This window comes from Pinus tabuliformis, chromosome 3_1 (assembly GCF_031772625.1).
Source record: "Pinus tabuliformis cultivar Carrire ecotype Pingquan chromosome 3_1, CPIR1, whole genome shotgun sequence".
NCBI classification, from domain to species: Eukaryota; Viridiplantae; Streptophyta; class Pinopsida; order Pinales; family Pinaceae; genus Pinus; species Pinus tabuliformis.
The window spans coordinates 67048032-67071558 of NC_142301.1; the positions used below are offsets into that span (position 1 = coordinate 67048032).

Sequence of the window (23527 nt, forward strand, 5' to 3'; positions counted from 1 at the left end):
GGAAACCATCCATGCTAGTGACAAATCATGATTAATAATCCACATTCATATGCCATGCATGCCAAAACTAGTGAGGAAAGCATACAAGTAACAAGGTACCTGCATGCCAAATATGTTGTAGTTATTGACCCTGATGTCCTCTTGCACTTTCCTTCTCTTCTTTTTCCTTCTTTCTCCAAAACTCCAAGTATGCCACACTCTCCAAGAGTGCTCCAAGAAAACTATAAGTATCCTAGAGTATGACAGAGAGAGAAAATAATCAGAGAGCTCCAAAACTGAATTGACAACTAATCCTCAATAGCCTTTTTTATCAATTAGGCCTCTAGTTTCTTCACTTTCCATTATTTTCCTTCCATTTACTCCTCACATGAAACCTATGATCTTTCACCTCCCTTTCCTCGTAATTTCCATTATTTTCATAAATAAATGTGCCAAAATGCCATTTTTCCTTTCCAAATCCTTAGCCATTTCCTTTTCTAATTTCATTAGCCATAATAAACCAAATGAATACCCACACAAGGATGTCTTGCCCAAAATTCAACTTGGAATAATCGTCCTTGGTGTTCAACAACACCTATAACCACACAAATGTTGCAAGAAAAATTTAGTGCCGATGGAGCTTTATAACTTAGCTCGATGCAATATTTACAATGATCAATCTATTGAGATGTAAACCACATGAAAACATAACAAACATAACAACCTAATGACATGACACCCATACCACTTATTGGAGATTTATAACATAGTTCATGGTGGTATTTATGTCCATATACATATATAAATGTACCAAACATCACCATACATGTACCAAAAAATATACGTATACTTTGGGTTCTTCTTGAGCTTTCTGCTTATTATTATTCGCGTCCTGTTGTTTCCCCCGCCTTCATGATCTATCTCTTCTTGGTAGTCCATCTTTCGGGTTTCTAACTCCCCTTCTTCTGTTTGCAGTATTTCATACCTATTTGTCTCTTTACTTTTGGTTTGCTGTTATTTCCTGCCATTCTTCTGGAATTCATTGGTGGGTCATTTTTTGAGTTTTACTTCTTGAAACCCCTCATCATCTTCAGTGGTTTTCCTCTATTGCTTGGTCTTTCTCTCCTCTTCCTCTGCATTTAAGGGGAATTCCTTGAAAAGGTATCCATATTCATAACATTTTCTACATCTAAAAGGTATATGTTCGTAATCCAATGCTTGTTGTCGGGTCTCCTCATGATATTCTAATTCGACTGCACCTGGTACAGGGTTTGCAATGTTCATGTACACACATATTCTTGCATACGAGGTATATCTCCCTCTTTTAGTTGATTCCACTATCTTTACAAAAATACCTATGGTGTTCCCTATTCCTTTAAGAATATTTGGATCCCAGAAATCCATAGGTAGTCCAAACAGTCTAACCCATACAAGTGCTACTAGAAATTTTTCTTTGTCCAAGTTATAGCATTCTTCCCAATACCTCATAAATAAACCTGAATTGTTATGAAAATATGGTCCGTTTTGAAAAACTTTCTCTGTCTTGTAGGTTTGAGAAGATTACAATAAACAACCCGCGTGTACCCAGATTCAGTTCAATGTGGCCGTGTGGCTGCCATTTCTAATGGATCCATCTTGTCAGTTCTTTTTCTATGGGCCAAACTCCGATGAACTTGCAGACCAATGCATGGTCCTTCATATAGATTTTGTACCTTTCCAGTTTTTCATTTGAATGACAAACCTTGGTTTCTCCACTACGTAGGGCAGACATCTTCCTTTGCTTCCCGCTTTCCAGCGTGCACCCAGGACAAGTCCCGGTGTCCTTTGTTCAACATCCGATTTGTTGTTACTTGTTCCTTCTCCTGCTGTTGCATCCCAGTAGGAGGGGATCTCTCCCCTCCTAGTCTCCTCTGTCATTTCTGAGCCACCTGTTCACTTCTTTCCATGCTTTTCCCCCTGCTTTCGAGGTGTTCCACGCCACCTACCTCATGGCCGCAAGGTCATTAGGGTTGCAGAGCTCCAAGAATCCCTCATTGTTTTAAATGAAGAAGTATTTATACTTTTCAAATCATCCATTTTTTTTAAATCTTATTAACCATTAATTAAATAAAATAAAACTTAATTATTTTATAATATTTAAATTACTTTCATACTAAATATTATAAATTAACAAATATTTTTATTTTTACTAAACATGTTTAAAATTTTATTAGTGGAATCAGATAACTCTATATATAAACAATACAATGAGATGAACTCATTAACAATTAAATGAAAAATGATTAAAACCGTCATTTTTTATTTAATATATATTCAAAATATTTAAACACTTAAAAATACTACTACAAATTTATTTAATTATTATATAATTATTTTAAAGATAAAAACAACATATTTTTTAATTACAAAACTCAGTTTAAACATATCACAATTATATATATATATAGATAGATAGATAGATAGATAGATAGATAGATAGATAATTTATAGACCATTGTAATAACAAAGAAATTTCGTTTTTAATGTTTATAATTTTTTAAGCAAGAATTTATCTATCTTTTGCAGCCAAAATACTTTTTAGACAATTTTTTCAAAAAAAATATTATCACTGTAATATTACATTATTATGGCGATTAAGTAAGATTAGATTCTCCATGTCACAAATAAACAAGAATTACCATTAACAAAATACCTCAATTTACAAATCAATAAAATATAAATTGACTATGACTACACATCAAATACACTACATTTTACATTTAGCACAAGAGAAGCATCAAGTTTTTTTCAGTCACAAATATTAAATAAATAACCTTTTTGATTAATCACTTCACTAGAAATTCCAGCTGCTTCGAATAATTCAGGTGCCTCCATCAATTCAGGCTTGTTGCTTTTTCAACATTTTATCTACGCCAAACTATGAGAAAATAACTAATGTGCTGCCCACTATACTATTTGTTTCGAGTAATATACTAGTCTCTTGAAAAGTGTGTGCGCATTATTTTTGGAAGTAGAAAAAGACGAGTTACGACTTTATTCTATGCCGAAGAGGAATAACTCATCTAGTCAAAGTAAGGCAAATATTATGTTTCTTTGGCTGAACAGAATAACTCGTCTGCCCAATTGCGCGAATAAATTGTAGTGACATCTGTAAAGAGGGCAGAGAATTTCTCTCTTTTTCTGCTCTGAAAAAGACAACTCGTCTGCCCAGTTGCGCGAATAAATGGAAGTAGTAACATTGGTAAAGAGGGAAAATATTTTTTTTGGCTGAGAAAGAATAACCCGTGTGCCCAATTTCCCCTGTAGTTACATCGGCAAATATCCGTCGTATGGATCGTCGATGTATGTCGTCCTCGTGACGCTGGACTTTGCATGATTGATGACGTGATTCTCGTGACACTCTTGTAAATTAAAACATAGCATTTTCTCAACTCTAGTGGGATGAGAATACCCTCTTCCACTTGATTAAAAAAATTACTGACACGGAAAAGGTCAAGAATTTTTCTCTAACTCCAAAATTTGACCCTGGTTGGGAGGTCAGATGGTTTTCAAAGCCGAGTTTGGAGTTCGCCTGCTTCTATATAAGACAACCTATGCCGTTGTATTTCTCACCTCTTGCTTGCGGAATTTGCCCTTCTCCAGTTGTAGGTATGGTTGTTGTATAGATTGAGGCTTTCTAATGTGTGAGATATCAATGATTTGTTCATCATGTTATGTATTTATGCACACCAACTTATCAACATCCACTTTATGTATTGGTGCACTTTAGCGGATTGAGTTGAACTGAAGGCGTGTTTTTTTTGCAGAAGTGGGAGTCTTGTCGCATTTGCAGGCTTTCCAGCTTCAATTAATTATACCATCCAGTATCCGTAAGCCAACAAGATGAGCAATTCCCAACAGGCAGGGCGGAACATCAGCGGCAACAACAACAAGGTCGACCGCAGGCACAACAGCGGCGACAAGAACGTCGTCGGCCGCAACGCCAAGATCCACGGCAATCCCATCATCGGGGACAACAGCGGCAACACCACCAACAACGGCAACAAGAACACCAAGATTCACGGCAATCCCGTTAACGGACCCATCGACGGGGATCCCATCGTGGGCAACAACAACAACAGCAAGAGCAACAACACCCTGAACAGCAACAACAAAGGCAAGGGCGGCAGCAACAGCGCGATCAAGTTCTAGAGCAAGGGTAATGACAAGTAGACCAACTTATACTAACTGCCTTTTGTTTTCCTTTGTAAAATCTATGCTTTGCTTTTTCTTCACAAATATGGACAAATATGTCATGGTTTATGTTTTCGCTTTTATTTCATATGCACAAAGACGTAATGATTTTCTTTTCTTTTGCTTAGTTACATTGTTATTGTATCGCAGGTACGTGAACGGGTAAAGAATAAATGCAGTCGAAGATTTATCTGTCTAAGACTGACTATGTGTTGATATATGGCTAGTTTTGATACAACCCCTCTATTTATATAAATAAGGCATCCCCATATCAATTCGATATAGCTGAATAGGCATGACCATGGCTGGTTATGCCATTATGGTCACGTCAGCCTATGGCGCAAGATTGATATGCATCCTATTGGAGGAGGTTGAGACTTATAGATTGTAATTTTTATTTATCTATTAACAAATTACCTGCATGTTACATTGTTTTTAATGGTTTGGTTGTCATGAAGTTTTAAGCTAATTAAATAAATAAACAAATTAATTCAAAACTTATCGATCAAAATTAAATTTCAATACATATTGCTTTAAATGTGAATTTTATTATAAATTTATATGTGTAATTCGATAAAGCATTCCACCAACCATGATTCTTATATTTTCTAATAACATTATTTATATGTTACAAACTAAATTCACTTTGTAAAATTAGATTCACTTATAATGTTATTTTTATTTTTGTAAGGAAAAAACTTTGTAATTTTATTTCAATTTTTAAAACAAAAAAATCCATATTCTCACTCTATGTGGATTCAATAGCCAAATAGTCATGGCCATGGATGGTTTTGTTATTATAGTCACTTTAGTCGACCCAAAATTGATGTGCATTACACTCACTTTTAATGGTTTGGTTAAGAATGACAAAATTATTAATTGATATCATGAGTTTTTTTTGGATTTAAAGGTATTTTTATTTTCTATTATTTTAATGTTTAGGTTTTTTTAGTTATTAATGGGGAGCCATTAATTAATGGATATTTCAAATGTGTTTTTATCTTTTATGTTGAAGAAAACTTTAGATGTTTGTTTTTTAATACTATAATGGTATTTTGATTAATTCTATAAGTATTCTCAACTTGTATTTTGAATATTTTTTGATTTAGTACAAGTTTTTATTTGATTAAAAGTAAGTTTTTGGCATTTTAATTAGAGTCACCATTTTTACTTTTCTTCAAATAATTTGACATATTTATTGTTGAAAAAATGGTAAAATGCTCTATATGCTTCAATGCATTAAGCATGCATCCTAACACAACTTTCTTATCAACAATATGCCAACTTTCCTATGAAAGATATACCAACTGTCTATAAATGTATATATATATATATATATAAAACTCAATTGAGCTTATGTGGGATGTTTGGAAAGAATATTATTCTTGAATCTATGTTGAAGTCCATGTGAGTGACATGATGGTGAGAAATATTGTTGTAATGACTACATGCCTAGGAATATTGTTGTATTGACCCTCAATCTAGCCTTGTGGCTTAGAGAGACAATGATTTCATATATATATATATATATATATATATATATATATATATATATATATATATATATATAGATATAGATATAGATATAGATATAGATAGATAGATAGATAGATAGATCTCTGTGTGTGTGTGTTGTATATATATATATATATATATATATATATACATGTCATAATTTCCCTTACAAGTATGATACATTCTTTGGCATCTTGGTCCTTACTTGTTCTCTTAGATACATCTTCCTTGTCAAATGCATCTTGTATACCTAAGGATATAATTGTTAGGGTTTAATGATTTTCATTATATTGTCAAGTTCAATTAAATTTTGTTGTAAACTTCTATTCTTTTTTGGGTTAAGACAAGTAGTTCATTTATTAATATTTCTTGCACTCATATTAATTTCACAACTATTTATATTCTTACATACACTAAATATAGATTTCTTTCATATAAGAAGTGTAGTAAAACTCAAAAAAATCTAAATCCAAGTTATCAAACAATTGCCCCTAAATTAAATCTATTATTTATTAAAGTAATTATTGCTTTTTAAGAGTATTGAGTATAATGTTCATTTACTATATCATGATTTCTCTATTCAAATTTGAAGAAGAAACCATAAATGTAGTTTACTTCATCTCATAATTACAATTATGTAGGATACAAAATTCATCTTCGAATGTTCTAAGATTTGACACCACTATTGGGTGGAGAGCTTGATTATAGTCCAGATTCAGAGTTTTTATTTCAGCCTTGTTTGGATCTCACTCCTTGACCAGGGGGTATGGCGGGGCTTTCACACCCACTACTGTAGCTTCCCCCATGGTGGGGCTTCGAGGGAAACACCCACTAAAAAAAAAAAAATAGATAAAAATTATGTTGTAAAATATTGTAAATAAGGTCTGAGAGTAGGAGTTATATTAATTTATGGAATTCTTCCCTAGAAGGTAACCCTAGTTTTATATAAGGGAATTGTGTTGCAAAAGTTGATGATTATTATGTGTGAGAAAATGAGAGGAGATTGTGTGAGAGTGAAGAGAAAGTGACAAAACATTGTTGTATGTTGTATTCCTTCAATTTGTTGGATAATATAATAACAAGGACTAGTTGTTTCTCTTAAGATGTAGCCTAGATTGGGTGAACTATGTATATCTGTGTCTCTCTTTCTTTATTATTTTCTATGTTTGTATTTCCAAATTTTTTGATGTGTTCCATTGCTCTCCTATTTAATTTATTGTCAGCCACAACATTATTATTGTGAATATGGTCTTTACTTTTCATGTAAGTCACAAGAAATGGAGGTATCCTAGTCAAATTTAGCTTTGTTTTGATCTCCATGAATGCATTTTCTACCTTAACTTTATCAAGAAAACTAAAATAAACAACTTGTTTAAATGTTTGTTAGGATTCTTCTTCTTAGAACAATTGCTTATTGCATGCTTATCACCTCCATCACCATTTCCTAAATTGATATGGGTGCTTTTGGAGTTACTTCTATCATATGAACCATTAGCACTTTTTCGTCAACCTTATTAAAATATTTGCAAATACGGATTGAAGAAGTATGAATATTACTTGTGTGAATCTTATCATGAGGTTTTTCCATGCACTCCTACTTAAAAATAATATGTTAGGAATTATCTATGATATGGTTACTTTTGGAGTTGGTTACTATTCCAGTCATTATGAACCATGATTAAATGCCTCCTGCATTATTATGAAATATCACATGATGTTGATTAGCCAATGTTACGAAGTCACTTTTATGTCATGTTGTTACATGTTCAAGGGAATCCTAAACCTCAATAGACCATCTACAATCCTTGTTGACCTTTTGTGCCAGCCATAAGAGTGTATATTGTAGCTCATGGCTTCATTCATTTACATTATCTCTTGATATATTATGTTTCAAATAAATGGGGGAATACATTAAGGCCCTCCTTCAATTGTATATTCTCCTATTCACTTCAACTCATTATATAGGGGTTTGATTATGGGACTAGTGATGGTGTCGAATGTCGACAACAGGGAAAGGGGATCTTCGTGATATGAAGGCCCAATTAGACCTCACACCATTTAGAGTGGAAGCGCCAACAAGATATATGGCGAGTTTCTATAATGGTGGTCTTAAAGATGTGCCTTGGCTACAATAAACACATAAGAAAACATACACATAACTTTGGTGGTAGCAAGTAAACGTTGTGGAATATCAATTGTCATGAATAAGAGGTTCCTTCATGCAAAGGGAAAATAGAGTGAGCCTCTAGAAGAAAATTAATAGCATTATCCTAAAAGAGACACATACACATATGAGAGAAACATTAATTAACCTACAAATTATTTGACAATATAATAACGATCATGAAAGCAAGGAAAACACACCATCAACAAGATATACACTAAATCTAACAAAATATTTCATTATCCTTAGCATGAATGAAATAACATAGATCGTAAACATTTAAAGAATGGTCTTACGCCATCCACGATATATGCATGAAAGTGTGTTGGCTCTGAGAGCTTCTGATCATTAAGTGAAAGTTCTAAGTATACAATATGGTGAAATGCCACTAGCCCCATTAGTGAAACATGAAGCTACAACTTACTTCTCCAAAGTATGATACATACTCCTATGCTAGACTAGAGAATCCAAGGCTCCCAATCTCTAGTTCAAAGCCCTTTGCTTGAGTTATGAGTGTTCATTTGTAACAAATGAGGTGACCCTTAAAGTCCCCTTATGACCTTTGAGATCCATCATGACTCCTGAGCTTCCTTTGTCTTTATTCTAACTATTAACTCTTCATATTCCCTATTTGACTCTTTTGACTTCCACTTACATTGCTATATACCTAGGGGGGATAATATGGGGTACCAAGGGAGGTACCCAAGGTAATAATGTAATAATGGGATGGGCCATAGTAATAAATAAGGTGGTTAACCCATATCATGTAAGGGACCACAAGTAGTTAATAATAATGTAATGGGCCCATGGTATTAGTTGATGATATGAGGGAACCATGGTAATGACCCATGGTATTGTATGTATGAGGCCTATATAGAGGCTAGAGACTCCAAGTCAAGGAATATAGTGAAGGATTATTGTATGAACAGGCATATGGCTTGTGGAGTGTTCTCCTTCCTTAAGGAGTGAATGTATGGTGTTGCCCTACCATAAGGGTTTTGATTAATAAAGAATCATTTCATATTATTTTTGGGTTTATTTGCATTGTCTTATATGTTTATATCATAGCTATAATATTTCTAGGTTAGAGCTATAACAAGTGGTATCGGAGCCTTGTTATAGATCTAACCCAAGAATATATGATAATAGAATTAACCCAAGAAACAATAAGATAGAAATAGATAGAAATGATTCACTTTATTGATGAAACCCTTAAGGTAGGGTAACACCATACATTCACTCCTTAAGGAAGGAGAACACTCCACAAGCCATATGCCTATTCATACAATATTCCTTCACTATATTCCTTGACTTGGAGTCTCTAGCCTCTATATAGGCCTCATACATACAATACCATGGGTCATTACCATGGTTCCCTCATATCATCAACTAATACCATGGGCCCATTACATTACTATTAACTACTTGTGGTCCCTTACATGATATGGGTTAACCACCTTATTTATTACTATGGCCCATCCCATTATTACATTATTACCTTGGGTACCTCCCTTGGTACCCCATATTATCCCCCCTAGGTATATAACATACATTTACATTTCTTATTATTCTCTAAATACAAAACCTCATAAGACAAAATGTGGCTAGAGGCCAATAACACAAAAATCTATACATTATGCCTGAGTTTGAGGAAACTCTAGCTCAACAAATTATACTTGAACCTTTGATTTAACATAGTGGTACCAAGCCTTGTATTTCGTTATTATGTCCTCAAACTTTGATGGAAGATATGGTCTGTGTTCAATTTTTTCCTCCATTGCATCTGGGAAAATAATTTTGGAGCTAGTCTAAACATTATTCAACAATAAGAACAACTTCATGTTTAATTTGGTAGATCCAATTACAAACTATTGAATGTTCTACCTTGTGATCTCCAAATCATATTTGTTGGACATTTGCCACAGGTTGTTCAAGAATTCTTCAATTTCTTACCTATTTTTCCCCTTTCTTTCCACAAATGTTCCAACACAAGGAATCTTGTGCACTCTAACCAAAGAGTCTAAGCTATGATATAGTCATGAATAGGTAGTTATGATATTGGCCACATAAGTTTTGAGTTGGCTGTTTATATGTAAAATCATTCTGAACCGAACCCTTTCCAACTCTGCTTCTTGACTTGTTTTCCTGGCCAACTCATCTAGTTTGTTTCTCCACTTAATGCCCCATTCCTAGATCACATCGATCATTGCAGAAGATGTGTTTAGAACTTTGACATTTTCCCACGATTTCTTTTGAATTGTATGCAAGGGAACTACCACCTTATGGAGAGTGATCATTTCCTCATACAATTGTCTCATAGTACCTCCCAAGCATTGAATTTATTGGAAACAATGTTTAATATTGATAGGTGGTGAGAATCAGTATTAACGATAACTTTAAAATTTTATGCCAATTTATATTTTCTCATTCAAACATGGAAACCATTCATGTGACTAGCAATAAAACATATTTAATAGCAATACAAATCAGCACATGAAACATACACATGAGACTCAGATGTTTAACATGGAAACCCTTTCGAGAGAAAAACCACCAAAACTTGTTTGTTATTTGATGTAAATATGAACTCCCCTTGATTTATAGCACCCACTAATATAAAGCACCAACTCCCTTCTTTTGTAGAAATATAATCTTCTTACCAAAAGCACCAATGGAGGCACTAACTTCATGAATTTTTTGCAAGCACCAACTTTCATCTCCTTGGATTTATGCAAGCCAAATGTTGCAACTCCTTGGATTTATGAAAGCACAAAGTTGCAACTCCTTGGATTTATTTAAGAAAAAACTTCCAGGAGGCACCAACCCCTAATCTATATTCACACGTCCTCTAATATGGAAGCACCAACTTCTTATATGTAGGATCCCACCCACACTTAATACGAAATACAACTCTCTCTATACTTGATAGCCACTCTGCCTGATTCCTACTTCTTTGTTCTCCTATGCAGCCTTCACTTCATTCATCCCAGGAAACAGGTTGTTCTCTTCTTATTCTGCAACACCATACACTCAGCTCATGGCCCTCCATTGTAACACCCTCCTCCCACATCTACCCAAGTAACTGGCCAACTGAGGTAAAGATGTGACGAGAGGCTACTATCATTGGATTCAATCGACTAAAACACATCATACATACCTTCAACATTAGCTACAAGACCCCTAGGAACCATCCCAACACTTCTAGTAACCAACCCTTCGGTCCCACTGAGGTTTTAAACCTCTTGACATTCCGACGATCCCATGCTATGGGCCTGACATTGTCCACGAGGTTCTGGACACTATCATGACAACGCATGCCAGCATCCATGGACTATTTTTCTCAGTGTTGTGCTGGCAACCCTCAGATTTGAGCCACTTTTTTAGGCCAAGATCCTAGGTCACTGCCAAGAATTAAATGACGCCTTTAGATCATAAATATAACAAGGAAACAATGAGGCAAATGCAAATACTTGAAAAAGCCCTTGATTGGACCCCTACTATCCATGACAGACATTTTATCAAACATATCACGAATATGTAATCTACAGATGTCAATAACAAATCTAAGTATAGGGGTCTCATAACTAGTTGAGAACCTCTAAGAAGCATTGATGCCTCAACAAGTTAGTTTCCATTTCATCCATTAGGTCATAGATACATTGATCATTCATCTACAAGTAAAAACGTGATGAGAGCCATACATAGCCACTATCATAAAACATACACATAACCAACATAATAGCAAAAGAAATACTAAAGAAGTCATAGCCATATAATCCACATAAAAGCCAGTATAATACTCCTATAAATACGAGGAATAACCTCATATTGATGATGAAAAATGTAAACCCGAGATGGGACTTCCACATTCCACTCGACTGTAGAATGTTTGAGAAAATTTTATCTTGAATCATTCACCCTTGTTCCATATTGCAAGAATGAATGTGGGATCTCATAGAGCACATCAATCCAAAACCATCTAGGGCTTCTAAAGGCTAGCCACCTCAACCCATCAAACAATGATTCCACCTCATGGTTGGGTATCACAAAACCATCATCAAATTGGTATCTATCCAAGCCTTGCACAACTCCAGAGCATTTGTTCCAACCAAGGCTTTGAGGACTAGTAACTTAACCCACATCTATCGTCGAGCATCCAGAGTGTTATTCAAAACAGGGCTTCCAGGACTAGTAACTCAACGCACCAAGGGTTTCCAGCAAAAAATTCCAACCAAGGCTTCTAGGACTAGTAACTCAACCCAAGCTATTACAAGGCTTTGAGAGTGTTTTTCCTTGGAGGGCTTCTAGGAACTAATAACTGAACCCAAGCTAAAGGAAACATGAGAACCAACCAAAACAAAACAACTAAATAAACCCACAATCTCCATGGTTATCCAGGAAATGGAAAGCCTAGGAAATCCACTGTCAATCCAGGAAATCATCCATGCTAGTGACAAATCATGATTAATAATCCACATTCATATGCCATGCATGCCAAAACTAGTGAGGAAAACATACAAGTAACAAGGTACCTGCATGCCAAATATGTTGTAGTTGTTGATCCTGATGTCCTCTTGCACTTCCCTTCTCTTCTTTTTCCTTCTTTCTCCAAAACTCCAAGTATGCCACACTCTCCAAGAGTGCTCCAAGAAAACTCTAAGTATCCTAGAGTATGATAGAGAGATAAAATAATCAAAGAGCTCCAAAACTGAATTGACAAAAGGTTAACAACTAATCCTCAATAGCCTTTTTTATCAATTACGCCTCTAGTTTCTTCATTTTCCATTATTTTCCTTCCATTTACTCCTCACATGAAACCTATGACCTTTCACCTCCCTTTCCTCGTAATTTCCATTATCTTCATAAATAAATGTGCCAAAATGCCATTTTTCCTTTCCAAATCCTTAGCCATTTCCTTTTCCAATTTCATTAGCCATAATAAACCAAATGAATACCCACACAAGGATGTCTTGCCCAAAATTCAACTTGGAATAATCGTCCTTGGTGTTCAACAACACCTATAACCACACAAATGTTGCAAGAAAAATTTAGTGCCGATGGAGCTTTATAACTTAGCTCGATGCAATATTTACAATGATCAATCTATTGAGATGTAAACCACATGAAAACATAACAAACATAACAACCTAATGACATGACACCCATACCGCTTATTGGAGATTTATAACATAGCTCATGGTGGTATCTATGTCCATATACATATATACATGTACCAAACATCACCAAAACATGTACCAAAAAATATACGTATACTTTGGGTTCTTCTTGATCTTTCTGCTTATTATTGTTCGTGTCCTGTTGTTTCCCCCCACCTTCATGATCTGTCTCTTCTTGGTAGTCCATATTTCGGGTTTCTAACTCCCCTTCTTCTATTTGTTGTATTTCATACCTATTTGTCTCTTTACTTTTGGTTTGCTGTTATTTCCTGCCATTCTTCTGGAATTCATTGGTGGGTCATTTTTTGAGTTTTACTTCTTGAAACCCCTCATCGTCTTCAGTGGTTTTCCTCTATTGCTTGGTCTTTCTCTCCTCTTCCTCTGCATTTAAGGGGAATTCCTTGAAAAGGTATCCATATTCATGACATTTTATACATCTAAAAGGTATATGTTCATAATCCAATGCTTGCTGCCAGGTCTCCTCATGATATTCTAGTTCGACTGCACCTGGTACAGGGTTTGCAATGTTCATGTACACACATATTCTTGCATACGAGATATATCTCCCTCTTTTAGTTGATTCCACTATCTTTACGAAACTACCTATGGTGTTCCCTATTCCTTTAAGAATATTTGGATCCCAGAAATCCATAGGTAGTCCAAACAGTCTAACCCATACAAGTGCTACTAGAAATTTTTCTTTGTCCGGGTTATAGCATTCTTCCCAATACCTCATAAATAAACCTGCATTGTTATGAAAATATGGTCCGTTTTGAAAAACTTTCTCTTTGTCTTACAGGTTTGAGAAGATTACCATAAACAACCCGCGTGTACCCAGCTTCAGTTCAATGTGGCCACGTGGCTGCCATTTCTGATGGATCCATCTTGTCAGTTCTTTTTCTAAGGGCCAGACTCCGATGAACTTGCAGACCAATGCATGGTCCTTCATATAGCTTTTGTACCTTTCCAGTTTTTTCATTGGAATGACAAACCTTGGGCAAACATCTTCCTTTGCTTCCCGCTTTCCAGCGTGCACCTAGGACAGGTCCCGGTGTCCTTTGTTCAACATCCAATTTGTTGTTACTTGTTCCTTCTCCTGCTGTTGCATCCTAGTAGGAGGGGATCTCTCCCCTCCTAGTCTCCTCTGTCATTTCTGAGCCACCTGTTCACTTCTTTCCATGCTTTTCCCCCTGCTTTCGAGGTGTTCCACGCCACCTACCTCATGGCCGCAAGGTCATTAGGGTTACAGAGCTCCAAGAATCCCTCATCGTTTTAAATGAAGAAGTATTTATACTTTTCAAATCATCCATTTTTTTTTAAATCTTATTAACCATTAATTAAATAAAATAAAACTTAATTATTTTATAATATTTAAATTACTTTCATACTAAATATTATAAATTAACAAATATTTTTATTTTTACTAAACATGTTTAAAATTTTATTAGTGGAATCAGATAACTCTATTTATAAACAAATACAATGAGATGAACTCATTAACAATTAAATGAAAATTGATTAAAACCGTCATTTTTTATTTAATATATATTCAAAATATTTAAACACTTAAAAATACTACTACAAATTTATTTAATTATTATATAATTATTTTAAAAATAAAAACTTATTTTTTTAATTACAAAACTCAGTTTAAACATATCACAATTTTATATATATATATATATATATATATATATATATATATATATATGCATAATTTTTAGACCATTGTAATAACGAAGAAATTTGGTTATATCACAATTATATATATATATATGCATAATTTTTAGACCATTGTAATAACGAAGAAATTTCGTTTTTAATATTTATAATTTTTTAAGCAAGAATTTATCTATCTTTTGCAGCAAAAATACTTTTTAGACAATTTTTTCAAAAAAAATATTATCACTGTAATATTACATTATTATGGCGGTTAAGTAAGATTAGATTCTCCATGTCACAAATAAAAAAGAATTACCATTAACAAAATACCTCAATTTACAAATCAATAAAATATAAATTGACTATGACTACACATCAAATACACTACATTCTACATTTAGCACAAGAGAAGCATCAAGTTTTTTTCAGTCACAAATATTAAATAAATAATCTTTTTGATTAATCACTTCACTAGAAATTCCAGCTGCTTCGAATAATTAAGGTGCCTCCATCAATTCAGGCTTGTTGCTTTTTCAACATTTTATCTACGCAAACTATGAGAAAATAACTAATGTGCTGGCCACTATACTATTTGTTTCGAGTAATATGCTAGTCCCTTAGAAAAGTGTGTGTGCATTATTTTTGGAAGTAGAAAAAGACGAGTTACGACTTTATTCTAAGCCGAAGAGGAATAACTCATCTAGTCAAAGTAACGCAAATATTATGTTTCTTTTGCTGAACAGAATAACTCGTCTGCCCAATTGCATGCGCGAATAAATTGTAGTTACATCTGTAAAGAGGGCAGAGAATTTCTCTCTTTTTCTGCTCTGAAAAAGACAACTCGTCTGCCCATTTGCACGAATAAATGGAAGTAGTAACATCGGTAAAGAGGGAAAATATGTTTTTTTGGCTGAGAAAGAATAACCCGTGTGCCCAATTTCGCCTGTAGTTACATCGGCAAATATCCATCGTATGGATCGTCGATGTATGTCATCCTCGTGACGCTGGACTTTGCATGATTGATGACGTGATTCTCGTGACACTCTTGTAAATTAAAACATAGCATTTTCTCAACTCTAGTGGGATGAGAATACCCTCTTCCACTTGATTAAAAAAATTACGACACGGAAGAGGCCACCACAAGTGGTCAAGAATTTTTCTCTAACTCCAAAATTTGACCCTGGTTGGGAGGTCAGATGGTTTTCAAAGCCGAGTTTGGAGTTCGCCTGCTTCTATATAAGACAACCTATGCCGTTGTATTTCTCACCTCTTGCTTGCGGAATTTGCCCTTCTCCAGTTGTAGGTATGGTTGTTGTATATTAGGTGTAACCTAGATTGAGGCTTTCTAATGTGTGAGATATCAATGATTTGTTCATCATGTTATGTATTTATGCACACCAACTTATCAACATCCACTTTATGTATTGATGCACTTTAGCGGATTGAGTTGAACTGAAGGCGTTTTTTTTGCAGAAGTGGGAGTCTTGTCGCATTTGAAGGCTTTCCAGCTTCAATTAATTATACCATCCCGTATCCGTAAGCCAACAAGATGAGCAATTTCCAACCGGCAGGGCGGAACCAGTGATCAAATTTGAAGGCTTGCTCTTAATTTCATTGAGAAGGGCATATATTCATCCAACCCTTCAAAGATGAAAGGTTATAAAAAAATTCACTTCTACTAAAAAGTATTTACTAAATAAACCCCTCAAAAAAATTCCATAATGAAATAGTGCCATTCTAAATCTTTAAAATTTAAAGAGTGGCTTCAATAAAACACTATAAAATCTGAATATAACTAGTAAATAAACAAAAAATATTCTCAAATTCCATTATAAAAATCTAAACATAATTTGATGATCTTCAAAAGTATTTTGGACTTACATAATTGAAAATATAAATATATTTTCCCAATACAAATGGATTTCTAGTTTTCATTTATTTCCATACATCATAAGTAGCATTCCAATCTACCTCATTTAGAGCATCATGTGCACTTAGAGATATAAACATTAACATATCTAATGTCTCCAATGAAAGTCTTTATCTACCATCATTTTTTATCCTGTTTAATTTTCAGAAGCTTCTTTCACACACTGATGTGGTTGTTGGGATAACAAGAATAACTTGCCATAATTGCATCAAATATGGAAAGTCTTCAAACCATTCATGTTCATCTCCACATAGGTCTCATGCCATACATATGATTTTTAGGGTATGGTTTACAAATAGCACAAATAAATTCATTCATTTCACCCAAACATCTAGCAGTATCCACAATAGATGATTCCCCAACGCTAAATTTTTTCACATAAACATTTCAACTATCTTTTTGTTGGAAAGTTTATATCATTCAATTCTTCATAATAATGTTGAGAAGTGAAAAACTTAGCCACATTAAATACATGTAAATCTATGAATCTCCTATCTAAAGATTTAATCACCTTTACAATAAAACATTTTCCCAAAAGAATACAATCATATAGTAGCCCCGAATATTTTCATCTTTGGAAAAATTTCAAACCTCAATGGATGTAAATGTGCCATACTTGTGCTATCTGCAACTTCAAGGGTTCCTCTTTATGCTTTAACTAAAAAGGAAGACATATGCACTGCATCTACACCAAAAATGCTTTCCAAAAATTGTTTACCAAGCATGCTAATAGAAACATCTAAAGTAGTGTCAATATATGTAATATCAACATGATCCTCTTTGAAATTTTGATTCAAATTATTTAATTCAACGAGCATGTCTACAAGTATATGGATGCAAATTTGCACTTGAAATATTGTTTCCAACTCATACATTTTTTTCTCCCCTAACTCCCAATCCTAACAAATAATGCATGCATTTAACAAGTCTTTCCATGACCTTGACTCTTGAGATCCACCTAATTTGATGAATTTGTAATACCACTAACTTAGTGATTTGAAATGTATACATTAGCTCTCTCAATTTTCCATGTCCTTTAGTTGATTCTCCAAGCCATGAATAAACTTTGTTTCAAATTTGTTAATATATTGCAACTCTGGAAAACGAGATGAAGCCTCATTGCTTGTTAATGATTCTCTGTGAGCTATGCAATGGATAAGTAATAAATCAGGAGCATACGAAGCTTAGGAGATAAACCTTCATGAATACCCCTCATGGAAGATGCACCATCTAAACCAAAACCAAAAAACTTCATCAAATATAAATCCATTTATGCTAAAAGAGTTCTTACTAGATCATACATACATTGAGCTATTCCATCCTTTATTTGAAGTAAACATATAAACTTTGTTAAACATTGACCTCTTCCTCCATTCGTCAAATATGTAATATAAACAATCAATTGGTGTTCCATAATTTGATCAGTTCTTTCATCAACTGAAATTGAGTAAAATGACCTATGTAAAATCTTCTCTTTTAGATTGTTCCAATACACCTCTTTAGCAACTTGAAGAAAATATTTTCTTGGTGTGGTATTTGTGTATGCAGAAAATTCATCTATTAGAAGCACGTGTGGAGTGCATTTATACCAATTCAAGTCACATATTGACTTATACATTTCTAAAGATAAATCATGTATAGCAACAAAATACATGTTTTCAATCATTGATATAATTTTCTCCTTCCCTGCATTTACCATTAGTTCTACACGTTTAGTGATTGGAATATTGCTTCAATCGCTTTTTCCCTCCAAAAGTTGTAAACCAAAAATTGAGCTTTTGAGTTTTCATGGCCACTTATACCACTAACTTGAAGAGTGGTAGTTCCCTCCTTTGAAAATGGAGTCTCACTTTTAAATTTAACACATCATGAGCATTTTATCCTTTCATTACCATTAGATGATTTTAAAATAAGCCCATGGAAACCTTGTATTCCATTTAGATTTGAGTATTATTTTGTGTTTCTTTGATGGGTTTTCTATTTCAACAAGCTCTACACTATTTGATTCATCATATTCATGTAGATGAGCATCAACTTCATTTTGAATATTACATGGTTGATTAGAATGTTGTGTAAAGCCAAATGATTCAACAATTGACAATTGTATTTTATCCTTCTTAGGATGACCAATAGGAGACATTTTTCAATATTTACACTATTAAATAAGTAAATAAAATAGAATAAGTAAATACATAAATTAAAAATCCCTTAGCGGGATTGAGATAGAAAAAATTCAACCTTAGCAAGATGCCATATGATTTGACTATAGATTTCTTGATAGGTTATTCATTGATTTGTTGAATAGAGAACAAACACTTCATGAAAAATGGTACTTGGACAAGAAATCTATATGGATTTAAGAAACGAAGCAAAATAAGCAAGAGTTTGAATGAGAGAATTATAATTGTGGAGTCCAATACCCTTGATATAAGATAAATATTATTTTCATAGTTGGTAGATTCATATAATTATGACAATAAAAATTTGCACCATTAACAATGTAGAAAACAACTTGACCACCCATTCCTGGAATGGAAGGATGGCAAGCAATTGCATTTAGGATATCTAGCCACAATGTTGATTTCTTGGGGTGTGGATTCTATGGTGCCCAGGATACATTGTGTGACCACGAAGGCTGCCATTACTTCAAGGAGTGTTGCATTAAATAATCCATAGAATGAAAAACCAAATGTTAATGAAGATATGAGGAGGATAATGAAAAATACCTTATAGTCTAGCGTCAAACGACAACTTTCCTTCTATGGATGATGGGTTGCAATTCAAATGAAAATGGAAAAAATGAATGTAGGGAAAGAGCACTCAAGGATAATCGCGGAGGAGCGAGAGCACGTGCATAGTTGTTGAATGGTTATTCAATGTGCTCTGCTACCCTATGCTAGGTGTAATAGTACCATGAATGTTGCATGTCTTATTGTTGCAAGTTGAATCATGTTGGCGTAAGTTGGGGCCTCAGGGAAACATCCCCAAATCATGACATAATTGTTAAATTGTATGAGGTCATTTGGACTTTGGCTGGTCTCTTCTACAAAACTATCACTAGTCAGAGTGATTTATGCGCTAGTACAGACTCGAAATTATTGTTAACTTAAAAAAGTATTGACAACTTATTAAAAATATTTCCCTTCTTTTGAAATATAAAAAATTAATCTAACCTTTGTAATTGACTAGTGATTTTGATATTTTAAATATTTTTTGAAGTCTAATTTTTTTTTAGCCCTTCTAGGAAGGGCCAGCAACCTAAAGAAGGGCTAGGAAGGGTTCAATTTTGAACGATGGGCGGAACATCAGCGGCAACAACAACAAGGTCGACCGCAGGCACAACAGCAGCGACAAGAACGTCGTCGGCCGCAACGCCAAGATCCACGGCAATCCCATCATCGGGGACAACAGCGGCAACACCACCAACGGCGGCAACAAGAACACCAAGATTCACGGCAATCCCGTTAACGGACCCATCAACGACGATCCCATCGTGGGCAATAACAACAACAGCAAGAGCAACAACACCCTGAACAACAACAACAAAGGCAAGGGCGACAGCAACAACCCAATCAACTTCTAAGGCAACTTATAGCAGGTAATGGCAACTAAACCAATAAATGCAGGTATGGGAACGGGTAAAGAATAAATGCAGTCGAAGATTTATCTGTCTATCTAAGACTGACTATGTGTTGATATATGGCTAGTTTTGATACAACCCCTCTATATATATAAATAAGGCATCCCCATATCAATTCGATATAGCTGAATAGGCATGACCATGGCTGGTTATGCCATTATGGTCACGTCAGCCTATGGCGCAAGATTGATATGCATCATATTGGAGGAGGTTGAGGCTTATATATTGTAATTTTTATTTATCTATTAACAAATTACCTGCATGTTACATTGTTTTTAATGGTTTTGTTGTCATGAAGTTTTAAGCTAATTAAATAAATAAACAAATTAATTCAAAATTTATCGATCAAAATTAAATTTAAATACATATTGCTTTAAATGTGATTTTTATTATAAATTTATATATCTAATTCGATAAAGCATTCCACGAACCATGATTCTTATATTTTCTAATAACATTATTTATATGTTACATAGCCAAATAGTCATGGCCATGGATGGTTTTGTTATTATGGTCACTTTAGTCGACCCAAAATTGATGTACATTACACTCACTTTTAATGGTTTTGTTTAAATGTTTGTTAGGATTCTTCTTCTTAGAACAATTGTTTATTGCATGCTTATCACCTCCATCACCATTTCCTAAATTGATATGGGTGCTTTTGGAGTTACTTCTATTATATGAATTATTGGCACTTTTTCGTCAACCTTATTAAAATATTTGCAAATATGGATTGAAGAAGTATGAATATTACTTGTGTAAATCTTATCATGAGGTTTTTCCATGCACTCCTCATTAAAAATAATAGGTTAGGAATTATCAATGATATGGTTACTTTTGGAGTTGGTTACTATTCTAGTCATTATGGACCATGATTAAATGCCTTTTGCATTATTATGCAATATTACATGATGTTGATTAGCCAATATTACGAAGTCACTTTTGTGTCATGTTTTTACATGTTCAAGGGAATCCTAAACCTCAATAGACCATCTACAATCCTTGTTGAGCTTTTGTGCCAGCCATAAGAGTGTAAATTGTAGCTCATGGCTTCATTCATTTACATTATCTCTTAATATATTATGTTTCAAATGATGGGGGAATACATTAAGGCCCTCCTTCAATTGTATATTCTCCTATTGACTTCAACTCATTATATAGGGGTTTGATTATGGGACTAGTGATGGTGTTGAATGTCAAAAATAGGGAAGGGGGATCTTCGTGATATGAAGTCCCAATTAGACCTCACACCATTTAGAGTGGAAGCGCCAACTAGAAATATGGCGAGTTTCTATAATGGTGGTCTCAAAGATGTGCCTTGGCTGCAATAAACACATAAGAAGACATACACATAACTTTGGTGGTAGCAAGTAAATGTTGTGGAATATCAGTTGTCATGAATAAGAGGTTCCTTCGTGCAAAGGGAAAATAAAGTGGGCCTCTAGAAGAAAAGTAATAGCATTATCCTAAAAGAGACACATACACATATGAGAGAATCATTAATTAACCTGCAAATTATTTGACAATATAATAACGATCATGAAAGCAAGGAAAACACACCATAAACAAGATATACACTAAATCTAATAAAATATTTCATTATCCTTAGCATGAATGAAATAACATAGATCGTAAACATTTAAAGAATGGTCTTACGCCATCCACGATATATGCATGAAAGTGTGTTGGCTCTGAGAGCTTCTGATCATTAAGTGAAAGTTCTAAGTATACAATACGGTGATATGCCACTAGCCCCATTAGTGAAACATGAAGCTACCACTTACTTCTCCAAAGTATGATACATACTCCTATGCTAGACTAGAGAATCCAAGGCTCCCAATCTCTAGTTCAAAGCCCTTTGCTTGAGTTATGAGTGTTCATTTGTAACAAATGAGGTGACCCTTAAACTCCCCTTATGACCTTTGAGATCCATCACGACTCCTGAGCTTCCTTTGTCTTTATTCTAACTAGTAACTCTTCATATTCCCTATTTGACTCTTTTGACTTCCACTTACATTTACATTTCTTATTATTCTCTAAATACAAAACCTCATAAGACAAAATGTGGCTAGAGGCCAATAAGAAAAAAATCTATACATTATGCCTGAGTTTGAGGAAACCCTAGCTCAACAAATTATACTTGTACCTTTGATTTAACATAGTGGTACCAAGCCTTGTATTTCGTTATTATGTCCTAAAACTTTGATGGAAGATATGGTCTATGTTCAAATTTTTCCTCCATTGCATTTGGGAAAATAATTTTGGAGCTAGTCTAAACATTATTCAACAATAAGAACAACTTCATGTTTAATTTGGTAGGTCCAATTACAAACTATTGAATGTTCTACCTTGTGATCTCCAAATCATATTTGTTGGACATTCGCCTCAGGTTGTTCAAGAATTCTTCAATTTCTTACCTGTTTTTTCCCCTTTCTTTCCACAAATGTTCCAACACAAGGAATCTTGTGCACTCCAGCCAAAGAGTCTATGCTATGATATAGTCATGAATAGGTAGTTATGATATTGGCCACATAAGTGTTGAGTTTGTTGTTTATATGTAAAATCATTCTGAACCCAACCCTTTCCAACTCTGCTTCTTGCCTTGTTTTCTTGGCCAACTCATCTAGTTTGTTTCTCCACTTAATGCCCCATTTCTAGATCACATCGATCGTTGAAAAAGATGTGTTTAGAACTTTGACATTTTCCCACAATTTCTTTTGAATCGTATGCAAGGGAACTATCACCTTATGGAGAGTGATCATTTCCTCGTCCAATTGTCTCATAGTACCTCCCAAGCATTGAATTTATTGGAAACAATGTTTAATATTGATAGGCGATGAGAATCAGTATTAACGATAACTTTAAAATTTTATGCCAATTTATATTTTCTCATTCAAACATGGAAACCATTCATGTGACTAGCAATAAAACATATTTATTAGCGATACAAATCAGCACATGAAACATACACATGAGACTCAGAGGTTTAACGTGGAAACCCTTTCGAGAGAAAAACCACCAAAACTTGTTTGTTATTTGATGTAAATATGAACTCCCCTTGATTTCTAGCACCCACTAATATAAAGCACCAACTCCATTCTTTTGTAGAAATATAATCTTCTTACCAAAAGTACCAATGGAGGCACCGGCTTCATGAATTTTTTGCAAGCACCAACTTTCATCTCCTTGGATTTTATGCAAGAAAAAACTTCTAGGAGGCACCAACC

The 23527-nt window shown here is 34.2% G+C and overlaps 1 long non-coding RNA gene across 2 annotated transcripts; it reads left to right on the forward strand.

The window, feature by feature from the left end:
- The first annotated feature begins 3486 nt into the window (after window positions 1-3486).
- LOC149185812 (uncharacterized) lies at window positions 3487-20567 on the forward strand. 2 transcript variants are annotated; one of them, XR_016255663.1, is made up of 3 exons: window positions 3487-3627; window positions 3786-4177; window positions 20287-20567. It is a non-coding gene; the product is annotated as an uncharacterized LOC149185812 (long non-coding RNA). The 2 variants fall into 2 exon arrangements; XR_016255662.1 differs by lacking the exon at window positions 20287-20567 and adding an exon at window positions 4363-4639.
- Window positions 20568-23527: the final 2960 nt, after the last annotated feature.